The 14,688-nt window shown below is 50.3% G+C and overlaps 1 protein-coding gene across 3 annotated transcripts in view; it reads left to right on the plus strand.

Annotated features, from left to right (window-relative positions):
- The window catches only part of RAP1GAP2 (RAP1 GTPase activating protein 2), a 187,628-nt gene that overhangs the window by 67,950 nt on the left and 104,990 nt on the right, over positions 1-14,688 (plus strand). The window lies entirely within an intron of this gene.

The following is a 14,688-nucleotide window of genomic DNA, read 5'->3' on the forward strand; positions in this document are numbered from 1 at the left end:
GAATCAGGATAGTCATTTGGAAGTGGGGGTAATAAAAGAATCTGTATTCTGAGGGCGAATGAGAGGTTGGGATGAAGTTCGGTGCCTGGGAAACGTGGGTCTTCCTGTGAGTTTAGTTCCGCGGGAGGGGGAGAGCCACAGGAGCGCTGCCACCTCCCCTCTTGTTGGGACATTTGCATTTTAATAAGACTGAAAACATTCTAGGCTCAAAGGGAGGAATGGTCGCAATTTCAGAAAAATTTATAGCTCCTATCTGGGGACAATGAGGTCTTGTCATTTCCCTGGGAGAGTTTAACTTTCACCTTGATTTCCCCATTGGCCCCCAGGTGGTTGAGTTGGGAGCTGGAGAACAAATGACCTGCGTGTGCAAAGGGGGTGAGCTAGGAAACCATGGAAAGAGCCTAAGTGTCCATCAACGGACGAATGGATCAAGAAGATGTGGTTCATCTATACGATGGAATACTCCATGGCAGTGAGATAGAATGAAATCTGGCCATGTGTAGCAACGTGGATGGACCTTGAGGGTGTTATGCTGAGCAAAATAAGTCAGGCAGAGAAGGACAGCTACCATATGTTTGCACATATAGGTGGATTAGGAGGAATTTAAAGGAGGACCGTGGGGGAGAAGAAGGGGAAAAATAGTGGAGGAGAGGGAGGGAGGCAAACCATGAGAGACTCTTGAATGCTGAGAACAAACTGAGGACTGATGTTGGGGGGGTAGGGAAAGGGAGGTGATGGGCATGGAGGAGGGCACTTATTGGAATGAGCACTGGGTGTTGTATGGAAACCAACTTGACAATGAACTATTTAAGGAAAAAAAGGGGGGTGAGCTAGGAGAAGGGAGAAAGGGCAGCCGAGGATCAGACCTGAGATGGACAGAGTCTGAGGTTAGCTGAGAGGTCCAAGCATGAAGGTTTGAAACTAGAGAAAGTGAGGCAGTCATCGCAGACAAATGAGCCCCGACCTCCCTCAGCCCCTTATCCGCCTCCAGCTACTGTTCTCTCCACTCTCCTTTACAGCAGAGCTTCTAGAAGACCACCTCTGGCTTTGCTCCGCACCCTGCATGCAGCTGCCTTTTTGCCCTCGGCTTAGAGTCATTTGACACAGCTAAGTGGTCCCTCCTTAGAATGCTTTCTCCGTTTTGCTGGTGAAAAGCTCGCCCTCTCACTTTCCCTCTGTCTCCAGGCAAGTCCAACTCCTCCTCCTTCCCTGACTTCCACGCATTGTGCCCAGGCAGCTTCCTCGTGTCTTCCTCAGTGGTGTCTGAAAGTCATTCCAGATGTAGCAGGTCCACAGTGAAATTCCTGCTGTCTCTCCAGCCCCCTCCTCATCCCTCCAGTAGCCCTCGCCATCTCACTTGCTCAGCCCAAGTTCTTGGCCTCACCCTTGACTTCTCTGTATTGTTCTTGTTGCCCACATCCAGTCGGTCAGCAAATCCTGTTGGCTCTGCCTTCATATTCGTTCATATTCATTCAGTCCATCTCCATGACTGTCAGTGCAGTCCAGCCCGTCAGCATCTCTTGCCCTGGCTTGTTCAGGTGACTTGGTATTTTTTCATTTGTATTTGTTTATTTTTGAAGTTTATTCATTTATTTTGAGAGGGACGGAGAACAAAAGCAGGAGAGGGGCAGAGAAGGGAAGAGAAAGAATCCCAGGCAGGCTCCACGCTGCCAGCACAGAGCCCGATGTGGGACCCGTGAGATCATAACCTGAGCCTAAATCAAGAGTCAGATGCTTCACTGTCTGAGCAACCCAGATGCCTCGAGGTGACTTTTTCACTGGCCTCCCTGCTGCCACTTTTTGCCCCCTTACGGTTCTCAACACTGTGGCCGAATGATCCTTTGAATCTGTAAGTCGGATCACATCTCTGTTCTGCTTACAACTCTGCCTTCTATGGCTTCCTGTTTCCTAATAGAAGAAGCCAAAGTTCTTATCATGGCCACAGACCCTACATGATCTGCTCTCTGTGATTTCTTTCTCCCTCCCTCCCTCCCTCCCTTCCTCCCTCCCTCCCTCCCTCCCTTCCTTCCTTCCTTCCTTCTTCCCCATGATTTCTCTGCCCTCAGCCCGTGTTCTTTATTCTTTGCTCTGTCTGCACTGGCCTTTGTGACTTCTTGACTATAAGGTATGCTTCTACTTAAGGACAGTTGCCCTTGCTGTTCCTTCTACCTGCAATGCTTTTCCCTAGATGCCCTCACCACTTGCTTCCTCACTGCCTTCAAGTCATCTCTCAAATGTCATCTTCTCATTGAGGCCTTCTCTGATGACCCTGTTGAAATTTACAAACCATTCTCTGCCTTATTCTTCAAAGCATTTGTCAGCATTGGATACATCTCGTATTTATTTTTTTTAATTTTTAAAAAATTTTTTTTATTTATTTCTGAGAAAGAGAGCGAGACAGCGTGAGCAGGGGAGGGGCAGAGAGAGAGGGAAACAGAATCTGAAGCAGCTCCAGGCTCTGAGCTGTTAGCACAGAGTCCGACGCGGGGCTCGAACCCACAAACCGTGATATCATGACCGGAGCCAAAGCTGGACGCTTAACCGACTGAGCCCCCCAGGCGCCCCTAGATACACCTCATATTTAAACTTTTTACAATATTAGGTGTTGATTACCTCTTTCCTCCACTAGAATATGAGCTCCAGGAAGGCAGAGGTTTTTGTTGGTTTTGTTCATTGTTCTCAGTGGCCTGGAATAGTGCCGGTACATAGAAGATGCTCAATAAGAATGAACGAATCAAATTTGGTTTTCATAGGGAGGGTAACAGGATGACATCTCAAGGCTTTATGTGGCGGGCTCATATGATCAGGTTTACATTTTGAAGGTTACTGGAGCTCCTGGGGAGAAATTATTGAAGGGGGACAAGAGTGGGCTTGTAGAGACTGGTTAGGAAGATGTCAGTGGCTTCTGATGATGGTGGGAGATGGAGGGATATCAATGGGTCCAGGAGAAATGAAGTAGGCAGAATGAAGGGACCATTGATTGTTGGAGCTGTGCTTCTCAAACTTTACTGTGTGCGCACATCACCTGGCCATCTTGTCAAATGCACATTCCCATTGGCGGGTCTGGAGTGGGCCCAAAAAAACTGCATTTAGACCAGCTTCCAGGGGATGCCCCTGCTGCCGCTCCATGACACAGCTTGAGTAGTAGGGGCTGGATGTCAGGCATAAGGCAGGAGGAAGCGTCAGGGGTGCTCAGTGCCTTTATTTGGGAGACGGAACTTGGGAGGAAGAATGGTTTGAGGGAAAGGAGGTCCCTTCTGGGCATGTTGATTTGGAGGTGCTATGAGATCCCAAGTGGAGATCCACCCCCCCCCCCCATTGGCAGTGGGGTCTGAAGCTGAAGGAGAGGCCTGAGCAGGAGACAGACAATGGGGGGGTCCTCACAGGGATGGCAGACGCAGCCCTGCTGTGGGCGAGATTGGGCAGGGACAGGGTGCATTGAGGGTGGTCAGGGCTATGGGGACCCCTACCCTCTGGAAATTGTATTACTGCCGTGAAAGATGGATTGCCAAGGCAAGGGCATTGGTTAAGATACCTAATGGGATGTGGGGCAGATGTCTTCACTAGGTTCATTCAATACTGTTCTGACCTTGGGGATCTAATAGCCTCACAAAGAAAATGAGCAGGAGCCTTTTTCCTGAAGGCAGTGGCCAGCCCAGGGCACATGAAGGAAGCCAGACAGCTCTGGTTGTCAAGGAGGAGGGACGACATCCTCCAGTTTCGGTGCAGCTGTCCTGATGGGCCTGTCCTGGAACATTTGGGTGCTCTGCCGCCTTGGACCCCCAGTGTGGACTCCGGCGAACCTGGTCTCAGCTCCCACTTCCCAGGCGAACTTGGGCAAGGCACATCACCTCTCTGGGCCTGCATGACGGTACTGATAGCTGTGGTTGAGAGGGTCAGTGAGATGTTGTGTATAACATGCTGGACCCAGAGGCTACAAGGTTGTAACAGTTCTCTCCAGAGGTGCGCACGGTCAGGATGGGCACTGGCCTTGCCCACGCCCCTCTCCCCACTCCCCCGTATGCGCCTGGCTTGGCCCCACCTCCAAACACTTCTCACGATGATGGTCCTGCTTCCTCCCGCCCTCTCTTGGGCTTGAGCCCTCTCCCTCCATTTAGATCAGTCCCCATGATCTCTCTTGCTCTGAATCACACCCCTGCTGGTGCCCATACGTTCAGGCTGGTCTCTCATCCATTTACTTTTCCATTCTGAGCCTGGCTGTAAACTCCCTGGGGGTGGTGTCCATCTGTTCGTCCAGTCCCCCGTTGCACTTCTGTCCTTGAGGCTGGGGAGGTGCTGAGGACCCAGTGGGGATGGGGCAGGCCTGATCCCTGCCCTTATGGAGCACTTCGTCGGGAGGGGAAGAGAGGGATCCAGCAGGTGGTTGTAGTGGAGGGGCTGGGTGCTGTGTCACAGGAGGCTGTACCGCAGCTGCAGACGACACAGGGGTCCCGACCCAGGGTGGGCACACCATCTCCAGGAAGGGACATTCTAGCAGGGACCCAGGGGATTAACAGGACCCAGGTAGACAAAGTCTGGAGAGGGGCTGTGGGCAAGGAGAAGGGTCTGGAAGGAGGGCTCTGGTGTGAGTGACAGGTGGCTCAGTGGACAAGCGGATGGGTTTTGTGGGCAGGGGGGCAGGTCAGGAGCGGACGTGAGAGGGATGAAATGAGGCTGGGTGGGCCCATGACAAGGGGCCCTTGAGGGCATGTTAAAGAGTTGGGTTTGGTCCTAATGATGGAGGGGAGCCATTGAAAAGAGGGCGCCATCATTTACTTTGCACTCATCTTCCACTTTCATTTCTTTTTTTTTTTTTTTTTGTGGTGAATACACATAACGCTTACAGTTTTAGCCATTTGGATGTGTACAGTTTGGTGGCATTAGGTTACTCACAGTGCTGTGTAGCTATTGCCACCGTTATACTCCAGAACTTTTTTTTTTTTTTTTTATCACCAAACAGAACGTCTGTCCCCAGTTGCAGTCTCTCCCTTTCCCTTCCACCCCCTAACCACCCACCAATCTGCCCTCTGTCTCCGGATTTGCTTATTTTGGACATTTCATTTAGATGCAATCCTATAATATGTGGTCTCCTGTGACTAATTCTCTCACCTGACATCCTGTTTTCTCCGTCTTAAAGCCTATGTTAGTACATCGTTCCTTTAAAAAAGTTTTTTTTAAGTTTATTTATTTCGAGAGAGAGAGAGCACACAAGCAGGGGAGAGGCAGAGAGAGAGGGAGAGAGAGGATCCCAAGCAGGCTCTGCACTGTCAGCACAGAGCCCAAAGTGGGGCTCGATCTCACGACCACACAATCACCACCTGAGCCAGCATCAAGAGTCAGATGCTCAACCAACTGAGGTACCCAGGCACCCCAGTATATTATTCCTTTTAAAGGCTCATTATAATATTGTCTTTTTAAAGGACATAGCATATTTTATTTATCTGTTCATCTGTGGATAGCCATTTGGATTATCTTCACATTTTGGCTATTGTGAGTAGTGTTACTGTGAGCATTTGTGCACAAGTTTTTGTCTGAACCTGTGTTTTCAGTTCTTTGGGACATATTCCTAGGAATGGAATTGCTGGGTCGTGTGCTGACTCTGTGTTTAGCTTTTGAAGGATACGCTGCCAGTCGTTTTCCAAAGAACCTGCACAGTTACACATTCCTGCCAGCTTTGTACAGCGTTCTGGTTTTTCCACATCCTTGCTAACACTTGTTATTTAAAAAAAAATTATGGTTATCCTGGTGGGTGTGATCAGCTTTTCACTTTACAAAGATCCCAGTGTCTGGAGAGTAGATTGAGGGGTGCAGTGGATGGAGATGAGTTAGGATGGGGGTGGCCGTTGTCCAGGTGAGAGATTGATAGGTGACAGTGGGGTGGAGAGAATAGAATCGATTTGGGAGGTGCTGAGGACTTAGTGAGGCACTGGAGGCCTTGGGTGGGGAAGAGGGGGCTCAAGCATGACTTACATCATATCCCTGGAGGCTGGCACTGTGTCGGCACCTAGTGGGTGCTTTAAAAATACTCACCCAACACTCGATTCCCGAGGAAGAGAAATGGGGCCTTTGAAGGTCTTTGTGCTCTTACGGATGGCCCTTCCCATGACTGCCTGAAAGTGTCCTTGGTCTTCGAGGGGAAGGTGAAGAGAGGTCTCGGGCAGCCCCTCTTCGGAGGGAGGCTCAGGGTTACAGAGCCCCCCGATCAGGACCACCCACATCCTTCTTCATTTCCAGGTCTCCAGCTTCAGGAGACCACATGGGTGGGGCTGGGGAGCTGGAGAGAATGGCTTTTTGGGGGAGGGTGTGAACCTGTGGGGGGTCATTTAGGACTGGATTGGCACCTCTGAGGACATCGAGTCTTTTCTGGGGTCCCCAGCCTTGGGGTAAAGTGCTTCCTGCTTATAGGCCATGCCGTGTGAAATTCCCCACTGGTCCTCCAGGGACACCCAGGGAGAGCTAGTAGGTCTCCTCCCCTCTTGAGGCTTCCGTGGTCGGGTTCTGGAGGACCCAGAAAGACCTGACCCAGCCCTTATTGCGATTCTCTTTGACGTTCCTGCCCCAGGCCCTGCCTCTGGGTGCTACCTGACCTGCTGGGGCTTCTCCAGCTCTGCGGCCTTTTAATGATGGATTTTGGCCTAGATAGGGAGGGAAGTGTCATTCGATCTAAAAGCTTAAAGAAACTTCCCTTTTTTTCTCTCTCTCCCCCCTCTTCTCTCTTTTCTCTCTCCCTGTTCATCCTCTGCTCCTCTGCCCGGTTCCCCACCCCGAATCTCCTTCTGCAAATCTGTAAAACAAACAGGTTAAAAAAAAATCCCATTCATCTATTCCATGTGCAGCTCAAAGCAGGAGAAAGCTGCCGCCTCCCTCGGGAGCCAGCTTTTGAGCTTTGGGCATAAGCTGTTTGTGCGGTTGGGACAACTGGCGGAGAGATCCAGGGCACTGCCATGTGGCCCCCGGCCTTGTCGGTCAGGCCTCAGAGGCTGTGGCCCAGATAGGTGGGTGGGTGGCTCTGTGCTCACCTTCTGGTCCAGAGGGGGACCGAGAAAGGACAGGCAGGCTGCCGCAGCACCTCCCCCCCCCCCACCCCCCCACCCCCGCCTGGGTGGCCTGTTGGCTTCTTGGCAGACTGGACGTCTGACTGCTCTCCCCTCTCCAGGGAGAGCGTGGGGACTGGAGGGCAGGATTGCTGGGGAGGGCCACCTCCGCCCCATGGCTCATTGTGTTCCCCGCAACAGCAGCAGGAGCTACCCAAACAAGCACATGGCCATGTCCTTGGCTTGGTCAGAGGGGGATTTAGTGTTCAGCACCATGGGAGGTGTAGGGGGACGTAAGGAGCCCGCTGGGTGTCCTCAGAAGCTTGGAGTTTGCACCGCCAGTGAGAATTCTGCTCATAGGGCTGGACCCTGACGAACAGGGAAGAGGAAGTTCAGCGAGGTCCATGCTTTGCTGCCCAAGGGCGGAGGGAGCGGTGTGGGGCAGAGGGGCTGCAGCTGTCTTTGCTTTTGTTGGGCCTGCTCATTCACTCGCTGCGTGAACGGGATAGCTTGGACCGCAGATCGTGGAGTCAGACTTCTTGAGTTTAGAGTTCTGGGCTCCCTCCAGGAAGTAGCTGTGTTTCCTAAACCCCAGCTGACTCACGTATGTAGAAGATGAAAGCATCTCCTTGTCCTGATCATGTTCACAGAACTGTGCTTGACAGAGAAGGTGATGAGAAGCCTCATCAGTGTAATTATTATGCAAATGTAAGGTCTTATTATTTGAAGGCCTACAGTGAAGGAATGCAGCCTTGGGCCCTATGGGCTATTCAGAGATGGCTGGCGGGGTCCCTGCCTTCAGAACACGTATAGCCGGCCTGCAACTAGACACATTTTATGGAGGATCTGGCTGGAAGGTTCTCATCATGTTTTCTCATGGGGCACTGACCCAGCATGGCTCTCAAGCTCTTCAATTCATTCAACAGATAGTTACTGAGTGGCCACAGGAACGAGGCAATGTTTCGGTGCACGCTGGAGGCCAGCAAGGGGCCCGGGTGCCCCCCAAGTCTTGAAGCTGTGCCTGGCTCCTCTGGTGGAAGGAGGCTCTATGTCCGCTACATCCCACTCCACGCTCTCAGGTTCTGAGTCCACGGGCTTCAGCAGTGCTCATTTGCTGGATGATTTTTGTGGCTGGCCTAGCTGTGACCTCTTCCTGTTTGGTCTGGCCAGGGGGGGCAGAGAGTGGATCTGGGAGGGGGTGACAGAGGTCCTGGGCAGGGACCCTTAATTCTCAGCGGCCCCAGCTGCCTGTGGAGGCCGACTTCATGCCTCCTGGGGAGAATAATGCTATTTCCGTGGACAGACCCTTCCAGTGTTACTGACGTTGATGCATCGGCTTGTCACTTAAGTGACCGGGGCAGCTGGAAATGATGCAGCAGGGGGCCACAGCAGCAGCCTCTCCTCAGCCCCGCTTCCCCGTGGCAGGTGCCAGGGCTGCTCCCTGAGGCCTCATGGGCTCTGGCTTGATGGGTTGCAGGAAGCAGATGTGGCAAGCCCTTCCCCACACCCAGGCCACTTCATAGATGCCTCTGGATTCTTTGAATTTTTCCCCCCAATGAGTATGTGATGATATTTATAATAAAAATGCAAAATTCAGAGATAGAATGATGGCCTCTCACTCAGTGATACCCTTTTTTAAAAAAATATTTAGTTTTGAGAGAGTGCAAGTGGGGAAGGGGCAGAAAGAGGGGGACAGAGGTTCTGAAGCGGGCTCCATGCTTCCGTAGTGAGCCTGATGTGGGGCTCGAACCCATGCACTGCAAGATCATATCCTGAGCTAAAGTTAGACGCTCAACCAACTGAGCTGCCCAGGTGCCCCTCAATAATGTCCTTTGAAATAATCCAGGTTATTGTAGGTTATTTATATTTAAAAGATATTTCTGTAGGGAGTTAGCAGATGAAAAACAGCTTTCTCTTGAAAAAAAACTCAAGAACCGAAATAACTCCTGTCAGGCTCTTTTCCCAAGCAGCATATCTTCTGGGCATCATGTTGGTCTAGGAGGGAACCCTCAAGGCTCATGAACTACCCTTTTCCCAACAGAGTGTAGCCAATGATCTTAGCGTCTGAGCTGCCGGCTCTCAGAGACCAGGGCTGCTGTGGTGGGGAGCCATTTAGAACTTGCCACCCAGGGTTCCTTAGAATTCTAGCTTTGCCACTTACTTGCTGTAGGACCTTCCACAAGTCACTTAGCCTCTCTAAGACTCAGTTTCTTTATGTGTAAAATGGGAGCATGGTTCTGTACCTCCCTCATGGGGTTGAAGAAAAGATTAAATGAAATAATGCTTGTCAGGAGCTTTACGTTATACTAAATGAATATCAGCTAGTATTATGATGAGGATGATGAACGATACTTTTATTATCTTTACCATCCACATCCAGAGGAGTAATCCAAGATCAAGGGAATGACATGAGCTTAGATCAATCTAGTAGGGAATGGGGTTAACTCTGCCTCTGCCTCTCGAGTAGGAAGTTGAGGTCAGGCAAAGCAACAGTCTGGTCTACTCAGACCACATTGCAGTGGAGGTACCACTGGCCCGTCCCGTGCTGCTCTGTTAGCCCTCCAGCTCTGAGGGTTTGTGAGATCCTCATTTTGCTTATTCACCGTTCATTCATCACCGGTCACTGTGCTGGGGGCTGGCCTGGCAGGCAGGGTTCATGCCAGAGCCCAGGGAAGGGGCCTGGACAGGGTCGGCCCATCAAGGCCCTCTGTTCTCACTGAGTCAGGAAGTGGGCCGGGCCAGGGGAGTGAGTTTCTGCTCATCGCTTGGAGATCTTGGTTATCCAGTGGTGCTCTGAGTTGCCAAGTCCTTTCTCTGAACCTTCTGGCCATACAGTACTGCCAGGGGCATGCCTGTTTTCCCGTGTGTTCCTGGGGAATGCGCAGTTATCCTATCCTTCCGTCTTCCTGTCCCAGGGAAAGCCGCTGATGCTAGTAGGAGACAAGGGGGCTGGTATCACTGCTTTGGCTCATCGGCATTAGGCTCTGTAGGTTGGGTTGGCGCATGTTGGTAAGGTGAGATGGCAGCCCTGGCCCCCTGGGCTGAGTCAGCTATGCTTGGTTGCTTGGCTCCGGGTGGATCCCCCTTGCCCTGGCCATTCACCTCCATGTACCAAGGTCACCAACAAGAAAGGGCAAAAATGAGAAGGGGCCATGTGCTCTGTGTCAGTATTGGAAAATGGCTCTATGGATTTGTCTAATGAATGAAGCCTTCAGAGATTGGGAATAACGTTATTAATTGAAAAGACCGTACATATTTACCCTGAAATTCTATGGTGTGTCTCCACCAAGACTCGATAGTTTGAACCAATCATAAAACTCTCTAACTGGCAAGTTACTGTGTAATAACATATTCAGAAGAGTTAAGAGGTAAGAGGCAGAGTCTGGGATTGGGGTGCAGTGATAGCTCAGTGAGGTGACCCCAAGGCCAGCAGATAGTTGGGCGGTTTCTTTGCATGGATGGTGTAACACACGCCTGTGCTTGGCACGAGGAGGTGGGGCTCTTTCTCTCCTAGAGTCTACCAGGAATTCTGCCAAGACTTGGGACCACAGAGTAAGCAGTATGTCCTTATGTTAGCATCAGTTTTTGGTTCAATTCAATAGTCAAGGTTTCCTTACTACGATTGTGTAAGAATCGCTTATTGTTGAGCCACGGAGGGCACTATAATTGTGTTTCCTTTCTTGCAGAAGCTTTTGTTTTTCCTGGAATTAATGATGAACACGTTTCCTCCATTAGCATAGTTTTCTGTGTACTTATTTTTGTTTTTCCATTTTACCTTTCTTATTTATCCTATCATAATTCCTTGAATAGTCTTTTTTTTTCTACCAGGAGTTTGCACCTATTAGATATACTGTCAGCTCCATCTTTTCATCTGGAGACTTCACTTCCAGAGCCCTCTATCCCCTACTGCTCCTGTTATGGTGGAAGAATAGACATTTTATAATGCGCCAAATCTGTTGGTTAGAGTTTCAGGCAGGGCACATCCAAGATGGCTGGCTCATGTCTCCTTCACAGTGTCTGAGACCTCATCCTGATTGGCTCACACGGCTGGAGATGGCTTGGGGCACTCAGCTGGGGCCATACGTCTGGGGCCTCGGTTCTGGCTTGGTTCCTAGGTTTCTTTGTCGCATCTGCTGCTGCTGAAATGTCCAAGATGGTTTCTTCATGTATACGGTGTGGGCTGGATGTCTGAAACATCTGGGATTTGGCCGGTGTCTGTATCAGTCCCCGTGTGACTGGCCATAGGATGGTACTCTTGGGTAGTTGGACTTCTTACATGCTGGCTGTTTCCCCTAGAGTAAATATTCCTAGAGATTGAGGTGGAAGCTTCAAGCGTTCCTGTGACTCAGCCTTGGAAGAAGTTGAGTAATGTTATTTCCATCCCATTCTGTTGGTCCAAACTGAGTCACAGGGCCAGTGCAGATTCGAGGCCAGGGGAGGTACACGGGTATCAACATCAAGTGATGTACTCATCACCACACCTCTCTTCTTCTCTGTTATTTCTTCCTGGAACCACTTTTGGTCAGATATTGGATCCTCTAATGTTTTTACTTTTTCTTTTTCATTCTCTACATCTTTGTCTTTTGGTTCTGCTTTTCTGGGAGACTTTGACTTAGTCTTTTCATCCTATTTTTATTTTCTAAGATCTCTTTCTTTCCTGATTGGTCCATTTTTTATAGCATTCTCTCCTTGTGTCATGGATACAAAATCTTGTCATCTCTCTGGGGATATTACTTTATAGTATTTTTTTTTTTGAGGTCCCCATTGGTTCTTTGCATTGACTGTTAGCTTCAGGTTCCTCTTGAGTATTTTGACGTCTCTCCCTGATGTTGGAGTCTTTCTTTCCTAGCCGTCTGGCCATCCCTGGCTGTCTCTCTGGACCCAAGAGTGAGGCAAGAGGAACCAAGAGTTGAGGCAGGGTTGGGAGCTCTTTGTGCTTGGGCTGCCATGCCACCTGGGAGCTTTCATACAGGGTGATGATTAGGTAGCAATCTGCCCTTCCCATTGGAGTCCAGATGTCTTTTCTCAGGGATTATTGTTCAGTTTTGTATGGTTGTGGGGGTTGGGAAGGTCATCCAGCTGCTGAGGAAGTGACAGATTGGGGAGCTATCCAAAGGCTCCGTGTCTTAACACTCCCCTGGGGTCATTCCAGCCCATCTTCCAGGCACAAGCCTGAATTTTTCTCTTCTGTTACATTTGCTCTTGTCATTTCACACTTGTTTTTTAAAAACTATCATTTTAAGGGGCTTCAGAAGAAGCGAAATAAATGCAGGTAATCAGTCTGATATGTTCATCATGGAAGTCTCAACATAGACAGATACAGTCTGTCTCTACTTCTATGTTCGTATCCGTATCCATGTTTATATCTGTCTCTCCCAAAGGAAGTAAGAGAGAAGTATTTAAAAATTATTTTTTGGGGGCCCCTGGGTGGTTCAGTCGGTTAAGCATCTGACTTCGGCTCAGGTCATGGTCTCATGGTTCGTGGGTTCGAGCCCCACGTCAGGCTGTGCTGGAGCCTGCTTCAGATCCTGTGTCTCCCTCTCTCTGACCCTCCCCTGCTCATGCTTGCTCTCTCTCTCTCTCTCAGAGAGAATTAAAGAATTTAAAAAAGAATTTTTTTTAAATGTTTTATTTGTTTCTAGGAGAGAGAGAGAGAGAGACAGCATGAGCAGGGGAGGGTCAGAGAGAGAGGGAGTCACAGACTCTGAAACAGGCTCCAGGCTCTGAGCTGGCAGTCAGCACAGAGCCCGACGCGGGGCTCGAACCCACGAACCGTGAGATCATGACCTAAGCGAAAGTCGGACGCTTAACCGACTAAGCCACCAAGGCGCCCCAAGAATTTTTAAAAAGAATTATTTTTTGTTGGGGTGCCTGGGTGGCTCTGTTGGTTAAGTGTACCACTATGGCTGAGATCATGGTCTCGTGGTTTATGGGTCCGAGCCCAGCATCGGGCTCTGTGCTGACAGCTCAGAGCCTGGAGCCTGCTTCAGATCCTGTGTCTCCCTCTCTGCCCTTCCCCTGCACGCACGCTCTCTCTCTCTCAAGAATAAACAAGCATTTAAAAATTAAAAAAATTGTTTTTTTAATACATGCCATACATCTTAACTGAATTATGCAGTAAGCACCCACGTACTTGCCATCTAGGTCAAGAAATACTAACAGGCTGGGAAAATGCTGATATTCTCTGCTTTCGTGGCTCTGTGGTTTGTGATTTTGATTCTGAAGCTATCTGAGGCCGTGACCTTGTGAGCTGGCCGTCTTTGTCCTGACTGTGATGTTGCTCCTTCAACTGAGGCCAGACGGTGCCAAGCAGAGCGGCTGAGCACTGAGGCCAAGCACGTGAGGGAAGTTGCCTGCTCGGCAGTTTCCAAGTGACACAGCACGTTCAGGTGGGGTGACACGCGTATCTGCGCTTCTCTTCTGCTCGCTCCTGACTCTGCGAAGACTTCCAGACGTTTCTGATCTCTCCTGGGTTCCCAGCGCCCCCTGACTTGCAGTATGTCCAGAATGAACACTTTATCATCTGTCTCTCCAAACCTAGTTCTCGTCAGATGTGTCCTGTTCGAAGCACCCATCACTTGGTTTTCTGACACCCAGGCTTTTAGCTTCTCTTCTTCCTGCTATATCACTAAGTGATCCTTTTTAGTTTTTTAAAGTGTACTTACTTTTGAGAGAAAGAGGAGAGAGAGAGCGAGTAAGCATGAGGGTGGGGAAAGGCAGAGAGAGGGAGGCAGAGGAGGATCTGAAGTAGGCTCTGTGGTGTCAGCTCGAACTCACAATGTTGGGCTCGAACTCATATCCATGAAATCATGACCTGAGCCGAAGTCAGAAGCCTAACTGGCCGAGCCACCCAAGTGCCCCGAACACCCAAATTTCTGACTCCGTGACTCTCAGGCCCACACCAAACCCCTCAGAGTCTGCGCTTATTCATGTGTGAGCTGTACAGCGTCAGTCAGTCCTAACAGTTGTCTGTTGGGTAAGGCTTTTCCCAGGAGTGTGGAGATGTGCCTGTGTGTGTAGGCTGGTCCATCAGCTCTGAGATGTAAGGCTCACTTGTTCCTAACCAGGGGCCATGGCCGGGTCTCCCCAGCAGGGTCACCCTCCTGTCCTGTTCTTCTTGGTGTCTGTCCTTTCTCCTACCCCTGGCCCAGTCGAGGGATTCAGGGCCCTCCAGGGAAGGGCAGTGCCATCCTACCCCAACTCATCTGGAGAGAAGCCAGTGTGTTCTTTGAAGCTGTAGGCATGAGGCATCGCCCAGACCTCCCCTTGGTCCCATGCATAGCCCCCCTCTCATCGCCCAGGGTGTGACCTATTCACCTCCTGTGCTGTCCTGGCTTCTGCAGGCCTCAGTGCGTTCCTTGTGGGGGACCCATAGATCCTGCGGACCCTGATGCTCCTGCCTTTTTAAAAAAATGTTTTTAAGTAAGCTTTATGTCCAGCATAGGGTTTGAACTCATGACCCTGAGATCAATAGTTGCACGCTCTATTTAAAAAGCCTTAAAAAAAAAAAGAGTTGCATGCTCTACCAACTGAGCCTGCCAGGTGCCCCAACACAAATGCTTTATGAGTGGGTGTCCCTAAACCAGCTGTACCTCCTGATGGGTTCTTCCTGGGGCGTGACCTGCTCACGTTTTGCACTCTTGTGCTGAGGTGA

Source organism: Hyaena hyaena, unplaced genomic scaffold, assembly GCF_003009895.1.
Source record: "Hyaena hyaena isolate Hyena2069 unplaced genomic scaffold, ASM300989v1 scaffold_10, whole genome shotgun sequence".
In the NCBI taxonomy this organism is placed as follows: Eukaryota; Metazoa; Chordata; class Mammalia; order Carnivora; family Hyaenidae; genus Hyaena; species Hyaena hyaena.